This window comes from Panicum virgatum, chromosome 2K, assembly GCF_016808335.1.
Source record: "Panicum virgatum strain AP13 chromosome 2K, P.virgatum_v5, whole genome shotgun sequence".
In the NCBI taxonomy this organism is placed as follows: Eukaryota; Viridiplantae; Streptophyta; class Magnoliopsida; order Poales; family Poaceae; genus Panicum; species Panicum virgatum.
Window position 1 is genome coordinate 13,044,791 of NC_053137.1, and position 20,345 is coordinate 13,065,135.

At 44.7% G+C, this 20,345-nt stretch overlaps 1 pseudogene; it reads left to right on the top strand.

Annotated features, from left to right (window-relative positions):
- The first annotated feature begins 5,075 nt into the window (after positions 1 to 5,075).
- On the top strand, positions 5,076 to 12,153 carry LOC120667512 (annotated as a pseudogene).
- Positions 12,154 to 20,345: the final 8,192 nt, after the last annotated feature.

Genomic DNA, 20,345 nt, shown 5'->3' on the forward strand with positions numbered 1-20,345 from the left:
CTCTTATTTCTTCTTTTATTTTTCTATTCTTATTTTTTCTTCGTGTTTCTTCCTCTTGTGATTCCATTTGTGGTTTCCTTTTCTTTGCTCATTTTTGCCTTTCAGCTACATTCTTTCTTCTATTCATTTTGCAAATTTTGTAACCTACTTTTACTTTCTTTCATTTTCTTATTTTTTTCTTATTTACTTATTTAATTTTTTCATACATTCTTCAAGTGGATATTATTATCTATTCTGTAATTCATGTTATTCATTTTATTTTTTGTAATAGTATCAGTATAAATTCGGAAACGATTGTTTGGATACGCAAATCTAGTGAACCCTAGTATACACGAGATTGCTCTTGAAATAAAAAAAATGTTGTCCCTTCATATATTTGAATTTTTGAAAAGATCATATTTTATTGTTCTATGATATTTTTCTTTGTTCCATTTAATATTATAAACTTTTTGCAAGAGAAATATGTATTATAAATTGTTCAAATTTATTATATACTAATTTATTTGTATTACATATTTATAAATAGGTGTATGAAATGATTTATATCCTTTATATGCTAACTTGTTTGACAGGTGTATATATGGTTATAAAAATTGTTTCTTGCAATGTAGATGCATTTGTTTTATGTAAAATTATTTTGCTACGTGTATCTAATTTGTTCGCATTACTAATCATTTGTTCGCTTTTGTAGACTAAATTGTTCTGTGATATTGATTCATTTGTTCACGATATTTATTTCTGTTATTTATCCTATAGAATTAAATGATCGTGATGTTTAACATTTTATTCGTAGTATATTATTATTTGTTCATTATGGTTTAACTTTTGTTCATATAAATAATTATTTGTTTGTGTTGTTAAAATATTTGTTCCTAATTGCCAGAATTAATTATTTAGTATTTTTAAAAAGTATTTTTCTAAATATCATGCAAACATAGTCACGCGTGTTCTTGTTTTGAAGATCTTAGCATAAGAAATACAATGATGCAATCTAAATTTAATTTAGATGCTCAGTTTACTATTTATTGATTTTTTAATTTCGATTTTGCATGTATGTGCGTAATATCACATCACATGCACAGAATCTCTGTTCACGGATAGCGATGCCTTTTGAAAACCATTCGCATGCACTCAGTCTTCCGTTTCCCGCGATGGTTCATGCATGCATCGCATAATCGCGCCCTCTTTGAAGGGGTGGGGTTGTGACATCAGTATGGCCCATAAATATTGTGTGCATATGTTTAGTATCACCTTATTAGTTGAGTAAAAGTGGAGCCAATTTATAAAAAAATTTTCTCCCTTCGTTGAAGGGACAGAGCTGCTCCTACCACGCATGAGAAGAAGAAACGCCTCGCCGGCTCAAGCGTGTTTAGGTCTCAAAATTTTTTTAGCGCCACAATAACTTCGAATGTTTGACCATTAATTGGGTGCATTAAATGTGGATCACATGGGCAACAGAGGAAGGGAGATTTACAAGCGCTGGAGAGGGCGGACCTCGAAATTTTGGCCGGAAGGGGAGCGGTGTCTGCCTGCTGCTGCTCTCGCCGCCGTTCGCTTGCATGCCCCTGTTGCAGACGGCGAGGCACACAGGTGATGGGGCGTGGGGCCGGCGGGCCTTTTCCAAGCAGCGCGCAGATCTAGCAGGGCCGGCGCGCGGATCTAGCAGGGCCGGCGCGGGAGAGGAGGCACGCGCGGGAGCAGGAGGAGCGCGGGAGAGGGAGCGCGCGGGAGCAGGAGCGCGGGAGAGGGAACGCACGGGACGGAGGCGGGAGGTGGCGCAGGAGCAGAAGGGGAGTGGTGGCGGTGTACAGGATCCATCGATTCGACGCGGTCCTCCCCAACGCGAGTCTTCCTAGTTTCTTGCGGCATCAAAGGGCACGTCGACGCGAGGTCCTATCTAAAAACGAAGTCTTGTTCTTCTTCTCTCTTCAATAATTTGGGTGCCACATCAGCAAAAAAAAACTATAAATAGAAGACTATAAATATACTTAGACTCTATGGTAAAGTACTGGATTGGGACTGCACTAAGACAAAAAAAGGATTCCCGACAGGAACTTCCCATATTAATACGGGATCCGTTACCATGAAAGAATACTGAATAAAACAAATGACGCTGATTAACAGCGCCTGGGGGTGTCAAGCCCTGGTAAGATTATCGTCCATATGTTTGGTTTGTCTGCTTGCGGCTTATTTTGGCTTATTCTTATTCTCTCTCACAGAATACTATACAACAAGCCCCCTGAGCTCGGATGTATCACCCACCATTTCAATCTCTCTGCTTGATGTGTCGTTCATGAAGTTCCGACCCATCCTACACAACTCTTATTGAAAACCACCGAAAGATGATTCCGTTAACTTTTGTAATTCCACAAAGTGAAATGTTATTTATACCCTCGTCTTTTTCCCTTACTCTTCCTTCTTCTAGAAGTCAAACTTGCTGCACACGCGATCAGGGAAGGCGAACGGCCCGTCCTAGCGCCAGTCGCGATCGGGGAAGGCAAACGACCCGTCCTAGCGTTCGGCTCCGGTCACACTAAGGGTTTGTTTGGGAGGGCTCCAACTCCGGCTCCCAAACTGGCTTCTGCTGGAGCCCTCCCAAACAATGTTTTCGGCGATGGCTCCAACCATGGAGCTCCGTGGAGCCCCCGAATTCGCGCTCACTGGAGCAGATTCGACGAGGCGGAGCTAGCAAATCGTGGCTCCGGCCGGCTTTGCGTGGCTCCTCCTTGCCCTTTCCAAGCCTTGCCCCCAAGTAGGGCCCGCCAGGGCGCGGCCCGCGGGGAGGAGGGGGCCGGCGGCAGTCATCGCAGGGGCGCGCACCTGCGTGGAGCTAGTGGCCGGCGGCGGCCGCTGGGGCGCGGCCCGCGGGGAGGAGGGGGTCGGCCGGCGGCGGTTGCAGGGTAGCAGGGGGCCGGCGGCGGCCGCGGGTAGCGGCCGCGGGGAGGAGGGGCTCGGCGGTGGCCACGGGGAGGGGCCGCGGGGAGCTGAAGGTGCGGGCGTTGGCCGGGAGGCGGCGGAGATTGGGGGGCAGGGCGGAACAGAGGAAGGTGGATGATTGGATAAGGAGGAAAGGAGGAAAAAAAAGGTGGGAAAAATAAAAGGAGATGAAAAAGGAAAAGAAAGAAAAAGAAAAAGGAAGGAAAAAAGAAGAAAAGGTAAAAGAAAAATATAGGAAAGGGCATTTTAGACATCTCACAATCTCAATCCAATAGGTGAAGCCATTTTGCCAAATATTTTTCAAAACGGCTCTAGCTCCACCAGAGAAGCCACTCCACCAGAGAAGCCGAAGTCGGAGTCATGTTTAGAGGAGCTAGGGCTCTGCCAAATAGGCCCTAAACACAGAGTGCACCGGCTCCCAAGCCTTTTGGATTGCTTCACACAAATCGGTCCAATATGGAGAGCAACAACTTCGGACCTTTATTCCTGAGTGTACGACTCGGATCACACTAAACACAGAGTGCACCGGCTCCTAAGTCGTTTTGGGCTGCTTCACACAAGTCGGGCCAATATAGACATCAACTACTAAGTGATATTTGAGCCATCTCCCCCAAACGACTAGTCGAATGGGTGAGTATTCCCTCATACTTATAAGTTGTACTACTCCACTCTCCAAAAGCAAGGTGAAACTATTTCCAACACGGAGAAGGTAGAGCAGTGGAAGAAGATGAGGGTAAACAGGACATTTCACTTTATCCAATAGAGATGAAAATAACTGGTTCATTATTGCAAAATTAACGGAATATTATTTTACGGAATGAAATTGTTCTTTCAGCGTACATTGTGTAATAACAATCTTTCGGTGGTATTTTTCGAAAATGATGATCTCTCCATGCTATGAAACTAATTTTCTCGGTTGAAATCAAAACGATTACTTCATTTTTCTTGCTCGGACTGGTCAGTTTGGGTGATCCATCGATCTCACTCCCTACTATGGATGGCAACGGGCGCATTATCCGCGGGTATAGCATATTCAAATCCGCACCCGCAAGACGATACTCTAAGCCGTGCCTGTGCCCGCGACCCGCCACGGGTAATAAACTGTACCCGTGCCCGTGACCCGCGGGTATGGTGTACCCGCGGGCACGCCAGCACGCCCGCCAAGATCAGCTGGTAGCAGATCTGGCGAGCGGCGGCCGGCGAGGCGGTGACCGCCCGGGGCTTGATCGGTCGGGGCGACGAGCGAGAGCGCAAGGCCTCACCGCCTGAACCCGTCAACCGCTCTAGAGCCTCGGCGTCGTGGTTGGGGGGCATCGCGCGGCGGACGGCAGCGGGCAGGTGGTCGCAACAGGGGGCGCTGGCGCGGGCTCCTGGCAGCGAGCACGCGGCCGCAGCAGGGGCGCGCGTCCGCGTGAGCTCCGGGCAGCGGGTGAGCTGGGGACGGGCGGTGAGCAGCGGCTGCGCCGGAGAATGGGGCGTGCGTTGGTGCGGGCTCCAAGAGACAGGAGATGGTGTGCAGCTGGAGGGGTGGTGCGTTGGTGCGGGCTCCAAGAGCCAGGAATGGCGTGCAGCTGGAGGGGTGGGTGGGGTGGTCAGGTGGTGGCGGGGCACCACGGGTGGGATCACCTGGGAAGGACAAAAAATAAGAGGAAGTTCTAAAATTCCAAATACTTTTATTTATTATATACTTGTATGGAAGATCCACGTATTAGAAGTTTTGCGGGTATACGGGCAGAACGGGTACGGGTAGAGTTTTTTCAAACCCATCAAATTTTATCCATCGGGCACAAATGCAAACCCGTACCCGCATCCGTGGGCACAAATTAGAACATGGATCCTTACCCTATCGGGTTTTTGTCCGCGGGCACGCGGATAATTTGTACCCATTGCCATCCAGGAACCGGATCCGCTGCAGTTACCTCCCCTGCAGTTGGGTCACTGCCACGTGGGCCCCACGCGTGCAGGCCCCACACGCAGCCTCAACTGCACGGCGGCCAACTGCAGCGGAGCCTCGTCGTCCTGCCATCCATACTCCCTACCAAAGCCGGGATATAGATCAGAAAAAAAAAAGCCGGGATAGAGGCCACGCCAGCTCACCAACGCCCACGCTATCCGAACCCCCGCGCATCCGCAACGGTAAAGCCGCGCCGCCGATGGCTTCCGTTCCCCCGCCGTCGCCGAGCCCCGACGCGCGGCCCACGCGCGTCGTCCGCGCGCCACCGCGGCGTCCCCCGCCCCGCGCGCCCGGCCCGCCGTGTCCGTCGACCTCGACCGCGGTCGCCGCGCGGCCCGCGCCGAGGTGGACGGCGTCCGCGCCGCGTCGCTCCCCGCGCGGCACCGCCGGCGCGTGGAGGGCACCCGGCGGCAGCGGGACTGGAAGGTGTCCGAGGCCGCCGCGCGCGTGCTCGCGCTGCCCCCCGCCGACGCGCACGCCGTCGACGCCGTGCTCAACTGCTGGGCCGGCCGCTACGCCCGCCGCAATTTCCCGCTCCTCATCCGCGTATGCCCCCGTGCTTTCTTCTTAGCACGTGCTATGTATTCGATGCAATGACTGTTAGTGCGGATGCTACTATTGCCTAGTAGTGTGGTATTCAAATGGCTCGACGGGAGCCAAAAAAATTGGTTTTTTGCTGCTAAATTGGTAAGATTGACATGTAATTTGGCCCACACTTAGTTTTGCGCCACTAAATTTGTGTGAGGGGAGCAGGACGCTGGACGCCACTGAACCAAGTTGCTTGAACTTGTAGTACAGCATTTATCTTGTTTAGTTCATCTTGAGTTCTAGATGTTATTGATGTCTGAGTCATTCATGGTCGGGCATATGTTCAATTTCGCTGTGCACAGATTCTTTGATTTGTTGTTAACATGATAGTTAAGTTATCATAGTAGTTATAACTTTTTAAGTATTTATGTCAACTATCTTATGGTGCTTTATCTAAGGATTCAACTACAATAGCCCTGCATCTATTTGCAGGTGGCATTGTCAACTCTGCTGATACATTTTAGTTGTCCACGGAGTCTGTAATTGTTTATGCTAGTTCCATTTACTTTGTTCACGATTTTCAGTATGTCTCGAAAGCTATGGTTTTCTCAATCAGTCCAGAAAATCTAGTTATTCTCTTAAGATTCAGTTGCCACCATCATTTTTGTGCTCCCAATATTGATTTATTAGAGTGTATGGTAGAATCCCCCAGTAGCTACTTCATTTGCAAGTTGTTGTTCTTATTTATAACTGACCAAAAATCTCCATAAATTCACTAACTACAATTTAGCCTGTTCAGGTGATAATAAACTCACACAGTTTGTATCACTTGTAGGAAATCACAATTTCTGGATCCTTGAAACATGCTGTACATGTGTTCCGCTGGATGAAAAATCAGGAGAATTATTGTGCTCGTAATGACATTTATGGCATGATGATAAGGTTACATGCTAGACACAATCAGGTCGATCAGGCACGTGGTTTGTTCTTTGAGATGCAAGAATGGCGGTACGAGTGCTATATGTCATACTTTCAACACCTTAATCAATATTGACCTATTATTTTCTTTCATCCTTACTAGAAGCATAGAGCCATATCACTCCTAGAATTGCTTTTTGTTTCAACTAAGAACAACAAGTTTGTCGTAAGAGGTCTACTGCTTCAGCACATTAGACTGCCATTCAGAAAATTCGTGATGCTGTACTGTTATTATGCCACACCAATAAGACATCTTCTTAAAATATACTTTACATGCATCTTCTGTTTTTGTATTTTTGTTTTCGTCAATTTGGTTAAATTGTAGCCTTACCATTGTCTGATCACACTTGTCCTTTTTGTTTTACTTAAATGGTATATCCATAGGTGCAAACCTGATGCTGATACATACAACTCTTTGATCCATGCTCATGCTCGAGCTGGCCAGTGGCGTTGGGCCATCAATATTATGGAAGATATGCAACGTGCTGCTGTAAGTACATTACTATGAAGGCATGACTATCTGGATAACTGCTTTAAAAAATAAACAATTGAACTTTACATGCTTGTAAAGATATTCTACATAACTAGCATCTTGATGCTCCTATAATATTACTGAATAATAAACATCATTATATAAATAATCTGAGTCATTATACATCATGGATGGTTTAGTTAGCTCCTGTAAGAGATACCTTTTTGCTGCAGATACCTCCTAGTCGAACGACATATAACAATGTAATAAATGCATGTGGAGCTGCTGGTAACTGGAAGAAAGCTTTAGAGCTTTGTAAGAAGATGACTGAAAATGGTGTAGGACCAGATTTGATCACACACAACATTGTTTTGTCCGCTTTCAAGAATGGAGCTCAGTATTCGAAAGCCATAGCTTACTTTGAAATTATGCAATCATCTAATGTTGCCCCTGATACATTCACTTGGAATATTGTGATCCATTGCCTTGTAAAGGTTGGGCAGTATGGAGAAGCTATTGAGTTGTTTAAGTCAATGAGTGAAAAAAGAACAGTATGTCCTCCAGATGTTGTTACATATACGAGCATAATGTATTCTTATTCTGTTTGTGGGCAAGCTGAAAATTGCAAGGCAGTCTTTGATATGATGGTTGCTGAAGGTGTCAGGCCTAACATTGTATCCTATAATGCACTTTTGGGTGCTTATGCCTCACATGGTATGCACAAGGAGGCCTTGGAAACTTTTAAATTACTGAAGCAAAATGGATTGAGACCTGATATAGTTTCCTATACCTCCTTACTTAATGCTTATGGTAGATCTGCACAACCTGAGAAAGCTAGGGAGGTCTTTAATGAGATGAGAAAGAATTCGTGCAAGCCAAACAAAGTCAGTTACAATGCACTTATTGATGCTTATGGATCTGCTGGAATGTTGAAGGAAGCTATTAGTTTGCTGCATGAAATGGAGAGAGATGGCATTCAACCGGATGTTGTTTCAATAAGTACACTGTTAACAGCATGTGGTCGCTGCAGACAAGTAACTAAAATTGACGCAATCCTTGCAGCAGCAAAGTCTCGAGCGATCGAACTAAATACAGTTGCTTACAACTCAGGCATCGGAAGCTATTTAAGTTTGGGTGATTATGAGAAAGCTTTGGAGTTGTACGCATTAATGAGGACACGCAATGTGAAGCCAGATGCTGTAACTTACAATGTACTCATTAGTGGATCATGTAAATTGGGAAAGTATGCAGAATCTCTGAATTTTTTTGAAGACATGATGGACCTGAAAATTCATTTGACCAAGGAAGTCTACTCGTCTGTCATTTGTTCATATGTCAAACAAGTAAGTATTACTGACATTAACCCTCTGGTTCCCTGTAAAGAATTGGTATGCTAACAATCGCTTAATTCAGGGAAAACTAAGCGAAGCAGAATCTATGTTTAGTTCTATGAAAGAATCTGGTTGCTTCCCCGATGTTTTGACATATACTGCAATGATTAAAGCCTATAGCGATGATGGTAAGATTCTCTTATGATGAGAAAAATGTTTCAATAATTTTAAGTTTTCAACTAATCCATTGTCCATATGGATCATAAGGGAGCTGGAGGAGAGCGTGGGACCTATTCAAAGAGATGGAAAGTAATGATGTGCAACCAGATGCCATTGTATGTTCATCCCTCATGGAAGCATTGAATAATGGAAGCCAACCTGAAAGGGTCCTACAGTTGATGAAATTCATGAAGCAAAAACAGATACCGTTGAACCAAAAGGCTTATTTTGAGATAATAGCTTCATGCAGCATGTATGTTTATCCACCATCTTAAGTTGCATGTGCACTGTAACTAGGTTATTATTGTTGAAATCTCCATTATTATTTTAACTTGTTAAATGCATATATACATTGCTGTAGTGACACAATGTTGGCAGTTTGCACTACATAAGTACATATTTATGTGTGGGTAACTTTCTAGTTTCTGCCACATTAAATAGTATTATGCAGACGAACTTTTGTATTACAATTGTATTTATTATGATACCACTTGAGATAGCAGGATAAAACCTTGTGGTAGGTGAGATCTCTCTTATTTCTGTTAGATCAAAATTTTTTAATTCACAAACTGATGCTTGAGGCTATCAGGTCTGTTTGTTTGCTTACTCTGTTCAAATGTAGTTCAGTAATTCAGTGACATCTCCTTTTTTTTGGACTTGTTGAGCATTTGCAGTTATAGGAAGTGAGCCTCTGCAGTCTGCACCTTTAGCTATTATCATCTAGATCATGTCATGCTTTTGTCTTGTTTTCATGCATCTTTGATGTTCTATTTCTTTTGAGAGGTTACTACTGTTGCTAGTTTAACTAGTGAGACCTTTGATGCTCTGCAACAGGCTACGGGAATGGAAAACAGCCAGTGAAATAATTGAGCAATTGGATTCCTCCCTCTCATCCATTTCTGTTGGCACACTAAACCATCTTTTGAATTTTCTTGGAAAATGTGGCAAGACAGAGAGCATGATGAAGGTATAATTGGCCCCTTTAACATAGGTGTCGTTGTATAACCTCTTTTTATATTTCCAACTTTGACATGTGATGGAATTTAGTACCATGGTATCATTTATTTTCAGTACTCAGTCCATACCTGTCAGTAATTGCACTGGTGCAACCGTGCAAGTGATTGTTTGTCTAAAAAAACAGTATAGTTCAGTATTGACATGAGCAATTCAGAAAGATAGATTCTTCATTTCAGAGGAATCACTACTTTGTATGATGTTAATCTTTAACGTAGTGGTTTTAATGGCACCAATGTGTGACAACAACATGTAGATCCATGCGTCACCTATATATTGCTGTTCTCTACCAAATAAAATGATTCTAGAGTTAAGAATACTACTGTCATCTTTACTATTTTTAACTCATCATTTCTTTTGTGAATATATTTGATGCTTGAGGAACACACAGACTTGTTTCGTACTCTTGTGAGAGAAAACAGTTTCAGTAGTGGTGCTTCGTCTGTTGGGGGTGTGCATTTACTGTTGCTGCTTCCCCTTGAACTGAGACTATGCTTATTGTTATGATTTTCTATCGTGCAGCTGTTCTATAAGATGGTGACTTCATGCTCTACTGTGGGCCTTTCTACTTATGCGGTTCTGCTGAGAAACCTTTTAGTTATTGGGAAATGGAGAAAGTATATTGAGGTATACAGGTCATATCATTAGGCAGCTATATTATTACATTTGATTAAGAGTTGATGGGTCCTTCAAAAGAAAAGATTCCCTTAAAAGATAAGAGAACGACATTCTCTAGATTCCATCTACAATTGCTGAATTGTGATAAGATGATTGTGTATTAAAGTTCTGCCATTTTTCTTTTGGACGAGAACTAAATACATTTTTTTTCTGTTTGACATCTTTTGTCTGGGTCTTTTGTGGTGAAACCTGGATCCATTATGTCCTGTTGTAAAAATTAGAATTGTGCTAAATTCAACATTCTGCCTGCAACAAATGTAACATAAGCATTTTAAACTTGGGGTGATTAATATTTGATTGGAAATATGTGAAACAGGGGAAAAAGATGGATGATAGTTTGCCTTTGTTTGGCCTATGTAGGTGTTGCAGTGGATGGAAGATGCTGGTGTCCGTCCAACACTATATATGTATCAAAGTGTACTTCCATATATCTGGAGAGACAACAGTATGGACTATGTTACTCTCATGCAAGAAAAAATAAGTATGGCACTTCCTAATCTTATTATTATTTAAAAAAAAACGTGTTATTGTTCTTTAATGCAATAATACCTTTAAATATTATTTATAGAGTATTGTCCTTGTCAAATCTGGATTGTCCAGCTTGGACATTGGAGGCAAGATATAAATCCAGTTCATCTCATGTTTTGAAATTTCTCAAACTAAGCTGCTGCAAAATATAATAATTGTATTTTGTTGACCTCAAACCCAATAGCAGGGTTCATGCCTGCAAAGTTGCCATTGTTAAATTACTGTTCTTAGGCCTTTGTATTTTCATGTTTCAATAGTTTCCATATTCTTAATTCATGTTTTCTGTGAAGTGTTATATTTTTATAAAAATGTTTTGAATCAACTTATTATCAAAGTATGCTATGTTGTACTGATAAAATATTGGGAGGAAATAAGCTGCAACATGCCACTACTACTTCAATTAATCCATGTATTAGAGGAAAAAAGAGTTATAAATTTAATTAGTAATGACTCTTTTGATAAACTAGAGTGAGATATAAAACGAGCTATGTGATTTACAAAGAGTACCATTGCACTTGACTGAATGTTTGGCTCCTTTTTCTTCCTTTGAATCTTTAATTGTCTGATATTCTCCTTCATGTCTACCTTGAACCACTGGATTTTAAGTGTAGTTGTTTTACCTTGCCCTGCTGTTTTTCATACCTTTTAATTTTGTTTTATTTTTACATGATAGTGAAAAATCTCTGTTGGTGCAAGTGCAACATACATGTATGACAAATTAAAATGAACTTTGTTGATCAGTTCACCAGTAGTGCTTATTCTGTATATTTTTTGCTACTCTCTTCTGTTTCCATTTCTCCGTTCACTAGGTGAACAATGTATGTTTTCCTGGATGACACATTTTATCTTTGCTCATATTAGATGCATTGAGAGAGAAGGTAACATGACTCCAGATATTTCTGCATTTGTTTAATATGGAGTACTAGAAGTCTATAACTGAATATGGAAGGCAGCATCAGATTGAAGCTAGCAGCATTCAGGGAGGACAGGATTGTGAGTGTGCCCTAGTTGTCATGGAAGCAACTTCCTCATTATTGAGAAAAATGGACATAGTAACACTTTTTTAATATGAAAGAGTTCATAGTTATTCCCTGTTTCCATGTTAAGCTGTTATCTTACCGATATTCTGCTTAGGGACTTTGAGAACTAAGAAATTGACATGATTCTACAGTTGCGAGGTTGGCTTGGAAAAAGCGCGGCCTCATGAATTATCTCTATGACTAAGATGACAGAAAGTGGGATACTTGTTTCCTCTATTGCAGGCTTGGAAAAATTAGGTTAGTCTAATAGAGCAGTTTTCCATTCGCCACCCTAGACGTTACAATCTTGTATGGCCATTGTAGCAGCACTTCTACAACATTGTAATTTGTCAATGTATTTCAAGTAAGCAGTTTTCCCATCTTGTATCATATTAGTTTGAGAATAATTTTGTTGTAATGAAACGATCATAACAGGGAACACTGTATGAGGCTTTATGAAAATAGAGAGATGGCCGTATGAACAAATTAGTGATATATGCAATTGCAGGCAGGGTTCCTGATGATGCCATACCTGATCAGTATCAAGAGCCAAACACATTTTATCGTATGTTAAAGATTTTGGAATGAAATAGGGTGTCACCCAATCTGAGATTGAGACCTTGAATATACTACACTAATTATAGTTAGTAGGCTATATTGTAAAAGTCTTGAGTGTTTCCTGTTAGGAATAGCAACTCGATTCAATTGCAATAATGCCACAAAAGGGCAGATATGGCGCTGTACAAAAGTGAGCACCCTACAGTCCTACACAAGTGAGAATATATAGGGATGCATATAAATCTAATATTTCCAGTCACCTGTCATGCATGACAAGCAGTGTTTCAAGTCAAAAAGAAGGCGTATTTCCTTAAGTGTAGTCCTTTAGGTTGGGACTAGAACGCGATTTTTTTTCTCGAAAAACGCAGGAGAGTTGCGCATCATTATATTAAAAAGATGAAAAAGAGAAAAGATCCCAGCCAACACGACACACTCCCAAAACACGCCAACACACAAACAGAAAACACAAAACCTCAAGAAACAGACGCACCCATGTCTAATTTAAAGACGACCCTAAACTAAAACTAGGAAACTATTCCTGTGAAGTGGGGGCAGTCGAGAAGGAAATTCCTCGAGCCCCTGCCAATGACCATTACTTTCGCTCTTCACTGGATATGATCAGAGCGTCAGCCATATCAAGTGCACCTCCATGAAAAACACACCTGTTTTGTTGAGTCCATAGTGTCCAGGCCCCGAGGATTATGAGAGAGTTGAGTCCTTGTAATACGAGGCCATTAGCACCATTACTCACCCTTTCCCACCAATCATAGAAAGGAGACTTCTGTGGACAGAGGGGAGAGGGACTGAAGGCCGACCTGTGAGAGAAATCAGTACCAGTATTCCCTTGCAAAGATACAGTGGTCAAGGAGGTGATCAATGGTTTCTGTTGCTTGGTCACACATAAGGCAGCATGTGGGATGGGGGAGACCCCGACGAGCTAGGCGATCCACTGTCCAACACCTCTTATGGGCCACAAGCCACATAAAAAAGCGACATTTGGGTGGTGCCCAAGTCTTCCAAACTTTCTCCCATGGGCCGAACCGAGTCGAACCAAGAAAGAACCCCTCATAGGCTGATTTAGCATAGTATTGACCATCAGCTGAAAATCGCCATATGTGCTTATCCTCACTGTCTGGATGCAGTTGAAAGTCAAATAAGATGTCCCACAAGTGGAGGTATTCAATAAGAACCCCAACAGTAAGAGCCCCCTGTATATCAAAAATCCAAGCCTGGTTGGTAAGGGCTTCTTGTACAGTTCTTTTCTTGCGTCTTCTCACAGAGATAGTGGCAAAGAGGCGAGGTGCTAAATCTGCTATGCTTTGTCCATGGAGCCACCGGTCTGTCCAGAAAAGAGTTGCTGCCCCATTACCGACTTCTGAGTAGATAGCTGCTGCAGAAAAAGCTCTTACTTGTCCTGGAACGTGAATGGTGAGGTCAGCCCATGGACGATCAGGTTTTGTTTTTTGCAGCCAAAACCATCTCATTCTTAGAGCCCAGCCAAGTGTCTTGAGGTCAGAAATTCCTAGGCCACCTAGTTCTCTAGGCCGACACACTTTTAGCCAAGCAATGATACAGTGCCCACCTTGGGCATCCTTGCGACCTCTCCATAGGAATCCATGCCGGATTTTATCCACTGCTTTGATGGCCCATGATGGAAAGTCAACAGCCATTAACATGTAGATGAGCATCCCTGTAAGCACAAATTATACCTGGACCATTCTTCCGGCCTTAGTCATCAGTTCTGCTTTCCACCCTGGTAACTGATCTGCAATCCTGTCAATAATGGGCTGCACTTGTTCCTTGGTGAGTTTCTTCAGAGTGAGGGGCAGACCTAAATATTTGCAGGGAAACTCTGCAACTCCACATGGCAATAGGGACTGCACATTTTCCTCACATCTGATGGGTAGCACATTACTTTTTTGCAGATTAGTCTTGAGCCCTGTTGCCTCTCTAAACAAATGGAGAATATCCATGGTTACATTAATGTCCTCAGCAACAGGTAGGAGGAATAAAACCACATCATCCGCATAGATGGAGATTCGATGCTGTATTTTCCTAGCTCACTTGATCCATGTATGAGATATTTTCAAAATGATCATTTTAGATGCCAAAGTTTCTCTGACTAGAGTTTCCAATGCCCTAGGGATCACACAAAACTCAAAATCAAACTTTTTTTATTCAAGCTACCTACTTTGCAGCTTTAGATGCTATGATGTATACTTAGCCTCTATCTTGGAATTGATTTCTTTGGGTCTCCATTGAGGCAACACAATACCAAGCTTCAATAATCTTTGATAATTTATGTTAGTTTTGGAAGCTAGTGTCAGCATAGCTATTGAGGTCCAATTAGTTAGAGCATTTCATGATTCTCTCTATGGCAAGAGAATATCTCAGAGAAGTGATTTTGTGCAGAAAGTGAATTAGGAGAAGTTAGTTTTTCAGCTCTAAGCCCTTTAGTTCATTTCATTTCAAGCCGAGAATCACTTCTCTGTATAAAATATCTTTTGGCAGAGTTCCCCCAGCTTTGTAGATGCTTTGCGAACCCGTCAAACAGACCAAATTAATGAGCTCAAGCTCTTTTTTTCTTACTTTTTCAAACCACAAACATATCCTTAGTTCTTGTAAATCACTTGAGGATGTTCTATAAAGCAATCTACGAGGGTCATGGGGGCTTGATTGGTACCTTGTCATAAAAAGTAGAGCATAGGAGACTTCTGGGAATGTACAAAGCATGCATACATTATGGATCATATAGACAAAGTGTATGGTGGAACATCATCTTGCCCTACTCTTCATTGTTGAGGGCCATTGATCCCTTTAAGATTCGTGTCATCTACAACTGAGAAACCATTCTTATAATTCTACATATTGTGCTATTTTGGTCACTTTTCAATCTATAGCTTTAGCTTAATCTAATTAGCCTCTTCGATCTATCTTTTATGGATCTTTATTATGCCCAACATGTAAGCTACCTCTCTAAATCTTTGATTAATAAATTGTCTCTTAAAGAAGACTGAATAACTTCTTCATTGCAATATCATTCATAACAACAATATGTCATCTGTATATAAGATTACAAATGCAAGGATGCTCCCACTATCCTTCTTATAAATGCAAGGCTTTTCATCAACCTTGATGAAACCAAACCCTCTGTAGCAAACTTCAGGAAAATAGAGATTTCAGCTCTGAGATGCTTACTTCATTCTATAAATAGATTTATAAAGTTTGCATATTTTTCCAGCATTTTTTAGGCCAACAAAACCATCATGTTATGTCGTGTGTACACATCCTCACTTATGTCTCCATTAGGAAAGCCATTTTGAGATCCATATGACACATATCATAGTCAAAATAAACATGACAGTTGCTAGGAGGATCTAAAGGCTTTAGCAATTAGCATTGTGCCAGTCAAAATGTCTCAAACAAGGTTAGTTGTACAAATGTACGGATGAGAACCAAAATGGAATAATTCTTTTAAATACCATGCATGCCTAATTGGTGAGCCCAGGTGCCACCCTAAGGATGCGTGGAATGCTATCCGATTCTCAGGTTTAAATCTCCAAGCCAAGGAAGTACATCTTGACCTCCTTAGAGTCTCCTATTTGGTTGGGTAGCACTCGGACAAAAATAAGTCGCTTTGGCCATCTAACTACACAAACTTTATCAATACATGATTATATTTTACATTAGTAAATCTTGCAAGGTTGTAAAATCACAGATATATGGTAAGGATCTTTTTTAACCCTATGGTGTGGGAAGGTACTAGTACTGTTGTAGTAGGTGGCCTACTTAGGCACTTGACCCCACCAATATTATTTCCTTTTTTTTTCATCACAACCCACCTACCCATTCCCCTCCCCCCCCACACTATCAATCCCCCTTCTCTCTCTCTCTCTCTCTCTCTCTCTCTCTCTCTCAAAACCCTAAAGCGTCCCTCATCTCCACTCCCATCCACCCCGAAATTTTCTAGATAGCGATGTCACATCTCTTTGCAGGCGCCTAACCTCGTCGCGGTTGTAGCGAAAATGGCCTCTCATGCCATATTTCAATATAATGTTTTGGCGATTGATGACACACGCAACACTTGAACTAATGTGTTTGCTTAGATGATATACTCAGGCTTTTAGGTTCAAGTGATGACAAAGAGAAGAGAGGCGAAGCTAGGCCCGAAGGGCCGCCCCTACGGGGGTTCCGGTTGAACCGACGCCAAGCAAATTACACACGTCGGTGCATTGACTTGAGCACGTCTGGGAGTTTTAGTATCACCGGATGAACCGACGTAAGGCAAAATGTACTCATCGGTGCAATGACAGAGATGGCCTGCGGGCTAGGGTTTGGCACCGGATGAACCGACGATAGGAAGTTTGAATATGTCGGTGCAATGGCAGAAGCAGACCAAGGAAAATGCATACATCGGATGAACCGATGATGCACCGGTTAATGGCGTCGGTGCAGTTGTCCAGAGAGTTTGTTTTTCAAGGATCAGAGGACAGTTGCACTCACCGGTTAAACCGACACTAATATTACATACACCGGTCGATTGCGTCGGTTGATTGCCCGTACACGTAACGGCTAGTTTTCAGTGGGCAGTTTAGTATCACCGGTTAAACCGACGATGGCGATTTGGGGAGCATCGGATTAACCGGTGTTAAGCACATTTCTGGCAGCTTTTCTCCAACGGCTATATTTGCTTGTGCTGCCTATATATACCCCCAAGGCCGCACCATTTGAGAGTGCTGGAGTTCAAGGAAGTATACAAGAGCTAAAGATCATCTCCAACCACCATAGAGCTTCATTGTACATCATATAGGCTTAAGCACACTTGTGAGAGTGCTTAGTGCTTGTTTAGGCTTAGTTCTTGAGAGAACTAGCTTGAGAGAAAGTCTTGCTGCGGCAAGCAACTTGTGTACTCGTCGTGTGACCCTCCGACTTGGTGTGGAGTGGCAACGACACTTTGTGCGGGGAAGGAGGCCCCTACTTGGTGTTAAAGCTCCAAGATAGTGAAGACGGTGCCGTGGTGACGCTTCGAGATAGACGGTGGCGGTGACCTCGTCTTTGTGACTTGGCGTCACTTAGCCTTTGCTTGTCGGGAGCCTTGGAGGCGTGGCAAGACGGTGATCAAGCGAAGAGACTCGGCATCCCACTTGTTCTTTGTGAGCAAGTGGCCGTGGACGTAGGGAGGGACTTTGGTGTCCTAACCGAACCACGTTAAATCGTGTGTCTTGGTGTCTTCACGGGAGTTTGCATATCCTCTCCCTTACCGCTTTACTTACCGCATTACGTTTCCGCATTTACTCTTTCTTGCTTACCTTTACTTTCCTAGTTAGTTTGATTAGGATTGGCTATAGGTTGCAAGTCTTTTGGGGTAAGTAGATGTAACACCCCTGTGTTAATCGTCCTGCTAATCCCGAGTTATTTCGCTAATCGTGGACTCAAATTCGTCGTTAACACTAATCGCGTTCGCTTAGCAAACATCTAGTTAGCAGTGTTCGATCTCGTTTTTGTCCTTGATCCGAGCTCCAAATCAACTTCCGCCCAAAACGAAAGTTGTAGATCTTCTTTTCCTCTACAACTTTTATTTTGGCCAAATTTCATGTTCCCATATGAAAAATTGAGTTTTAACTGGTCAAACTCGGGCAAAAATCATTTAACGAAGAAACAGTGTCTCCACTGTGTTCGTCACTGTGCCCCGACGCCATACCGGCGACTGTGAACGGCGGCGAGCTTCCACGCGTCGGCCATCGCGTCTGAGCGCCGCTCTTCACTTCGCAGACGACCTCGAAGCTTCCCGTTCCGTTCCCCATTCTCCTTCCTCTGAGCTAGGTCGAGCTCGAGCGAGCAGAACCGAGCGACATCGCCGTCGTTCGTCGCTCCGGCCAACCTTCGCCGCCCCACCTCAATCCGTCGCACTCCGAGCTTCGCGACCTCGCCCCGAAGCTCCTCCATCCCTCCACGAGCGCGGCCGTGCTCTACCCCGGCCGAAATCGAGCTCAGACCGCCGCTCGCCATCGCCGACCTCCGTCAAGCTCCGCCCCGAGCTTCACCCTCACGTCGACGATCCCCTTCCGGCCTTCCTCCGCGCAAAATCGACCCACGGTGAGCTCAATCGCAACCTCCTCTCCCTCTCCGACGCTTTCCCCACCCGAATCCACTCTGCGCCGCCGCCGTTTGGCCGCTGCGCCGCCGCGAACGCGCTGGGCGCCGCCCGTGCACGCCGCCGGAGCTCCCTGCTCCAGCTCGCGCCCCCCTACCGCGCGCCCCTAGGCCTCTTGGCCTCCCTGAGGCTCACGCCGCCCGCTCCCGCCGCCGCCGTGCGCCGCAGTGGCCGGAACGCCGCCGCCGCCGCGCCGCCGCTCCAAGCCGCGCGCCGCCGCCGGCGCACGCCGCGGGGCCACTCCTGCGCATGCCCGCCCGCGCCGCCGCGAGCCCTAGGGCCGCCTGGGGCCACTGGCCCTCACCGCACCGCCGCGCCGCCGGCCGACCCCGCCGCCGGCGTGGAGCCCCCGCGCCGCCCCGCCCCTGCCTCGGCGCCGTCGCGTGCTGCTGCGCGCCCGAGCCCCCTCCCTCTGCGCCTCCCCGCTCGAGCCCTGCGCCACCGCCCAGCGCTGGCCGCGACCGGGCCGCGGGCCGCGACCGGGCCGCGCCGCTCCGCCGGCCGGACTCCGCCGGCGGGAGCCGGTGTCGCGCCGCCGCTGGCCCGCCTTGGCCGCGTGCCCCTCCCCGTGCGGGCGAAACAGAGGAGTGGGGGGCGGGCTGGGCCACTGTCAAGTGGGCCCGGCTGTCAGCCCCCCCCCCTTTTATGTTTCAGTTTTATTCTTTATTTCGGCTGAAAGTTCATAATTGCGTATAAATTCACAGAAAAATGCGAAAAATGCCAAACCAGTTTTGTTAGGTTTCTAAAATCTTGATCTTCAGAGGAAAAATGCTTGAGCATGCACTTTGTCACTGTTACCCCTGTTAATATTTGTTTTGTGCTTGAGCTAGTTTAATTATTACCGCTTTTTCTGTTGCTCTAAAAATTATGAAAATTTTGCAGTAGCTTACTCTTGATATGTGTAGTTCACTGAAAAAGTTTCAGGTGCTTGTTCTATATGCAAGTGTGTGGATCTAAGTGTTGTTTAATTGCTTTGCTAGGGCTAGTTACTTGTTTTCTGCATGCAAAGCAAACTCCTGTTAATCCATGCTAACCTAAGTCGTTTTAGTAGTTGTTTTCGTTGGAAGCACTTCAGGTTAAATGTTGATCTTTGGTTTTCGCATCGTAAGCACGTATGCATTGCACCATATCCTAACTGTTGCATGTCATATTTTATTCGTGTAGACGCTACGAACGAAGCTGTCCACGAGCTGATCGTTGAGCCGGTCCAGGAGCCACGACCAGGAGCGCAGCAGGAAGACGCCGTTGAGCACGCCCCCGGAGACCTAGTTAACCCCGCTGACCTGCAAGGCAAGCCCCGGAGCATAAACATAATTTAAAATTATTCAATGTTTATTTAAGTATTGTGCATTTATGTTCTAGGAGTTGAATGGAACCATAGTATGCATGTTTCCGTAGGTACCGTGGGCTTATACTAGTATGCAGGTGTCGATAGAAATGCTTTGCTAAATAGGATTTCGGTAGAAGTCGAGTGATTGCTGTCACTCGCGAGTTTAGGATCTTGATCCCTTAGCTTTGGCTTGGAAATACGTTGTTGAGTAAAAAGAATTGGAGACCGGGCGGGAATGAGTTGGTTTATGTGAGAAAATGGACTCCCGCCTGTGTCGATTGAGGACCGTACCGTTGTTGGCCCTGATGACCGAGTTTGAACAGTACTAACCACATACCGGAAGTAGGAGGTAGTCGAAACCGGTAAGCTGTGTACCACATTACAGCGGTAATTTGAATTCCGCCATGCTACGCTGGGCGTGGGAGTTGGCGGGTGTTGGATAGGATGCCGCCTCCGGGTTCTCCGGGAGTTCACCGCGAGGGGCCCATCACCTGGGTTTTAGCAGGCGTAGTTCAGATGCCGTGGTAATGTGGGAACAGTTGACGCGCATGGCCCGGCGGGGCTTACATGTGTCGTGTGAGTTAGGTCCACCTTGCAAGGTTAAATCGGATCGATTCGCCGTCTCTCTCGGTTAAGAGAACCTTG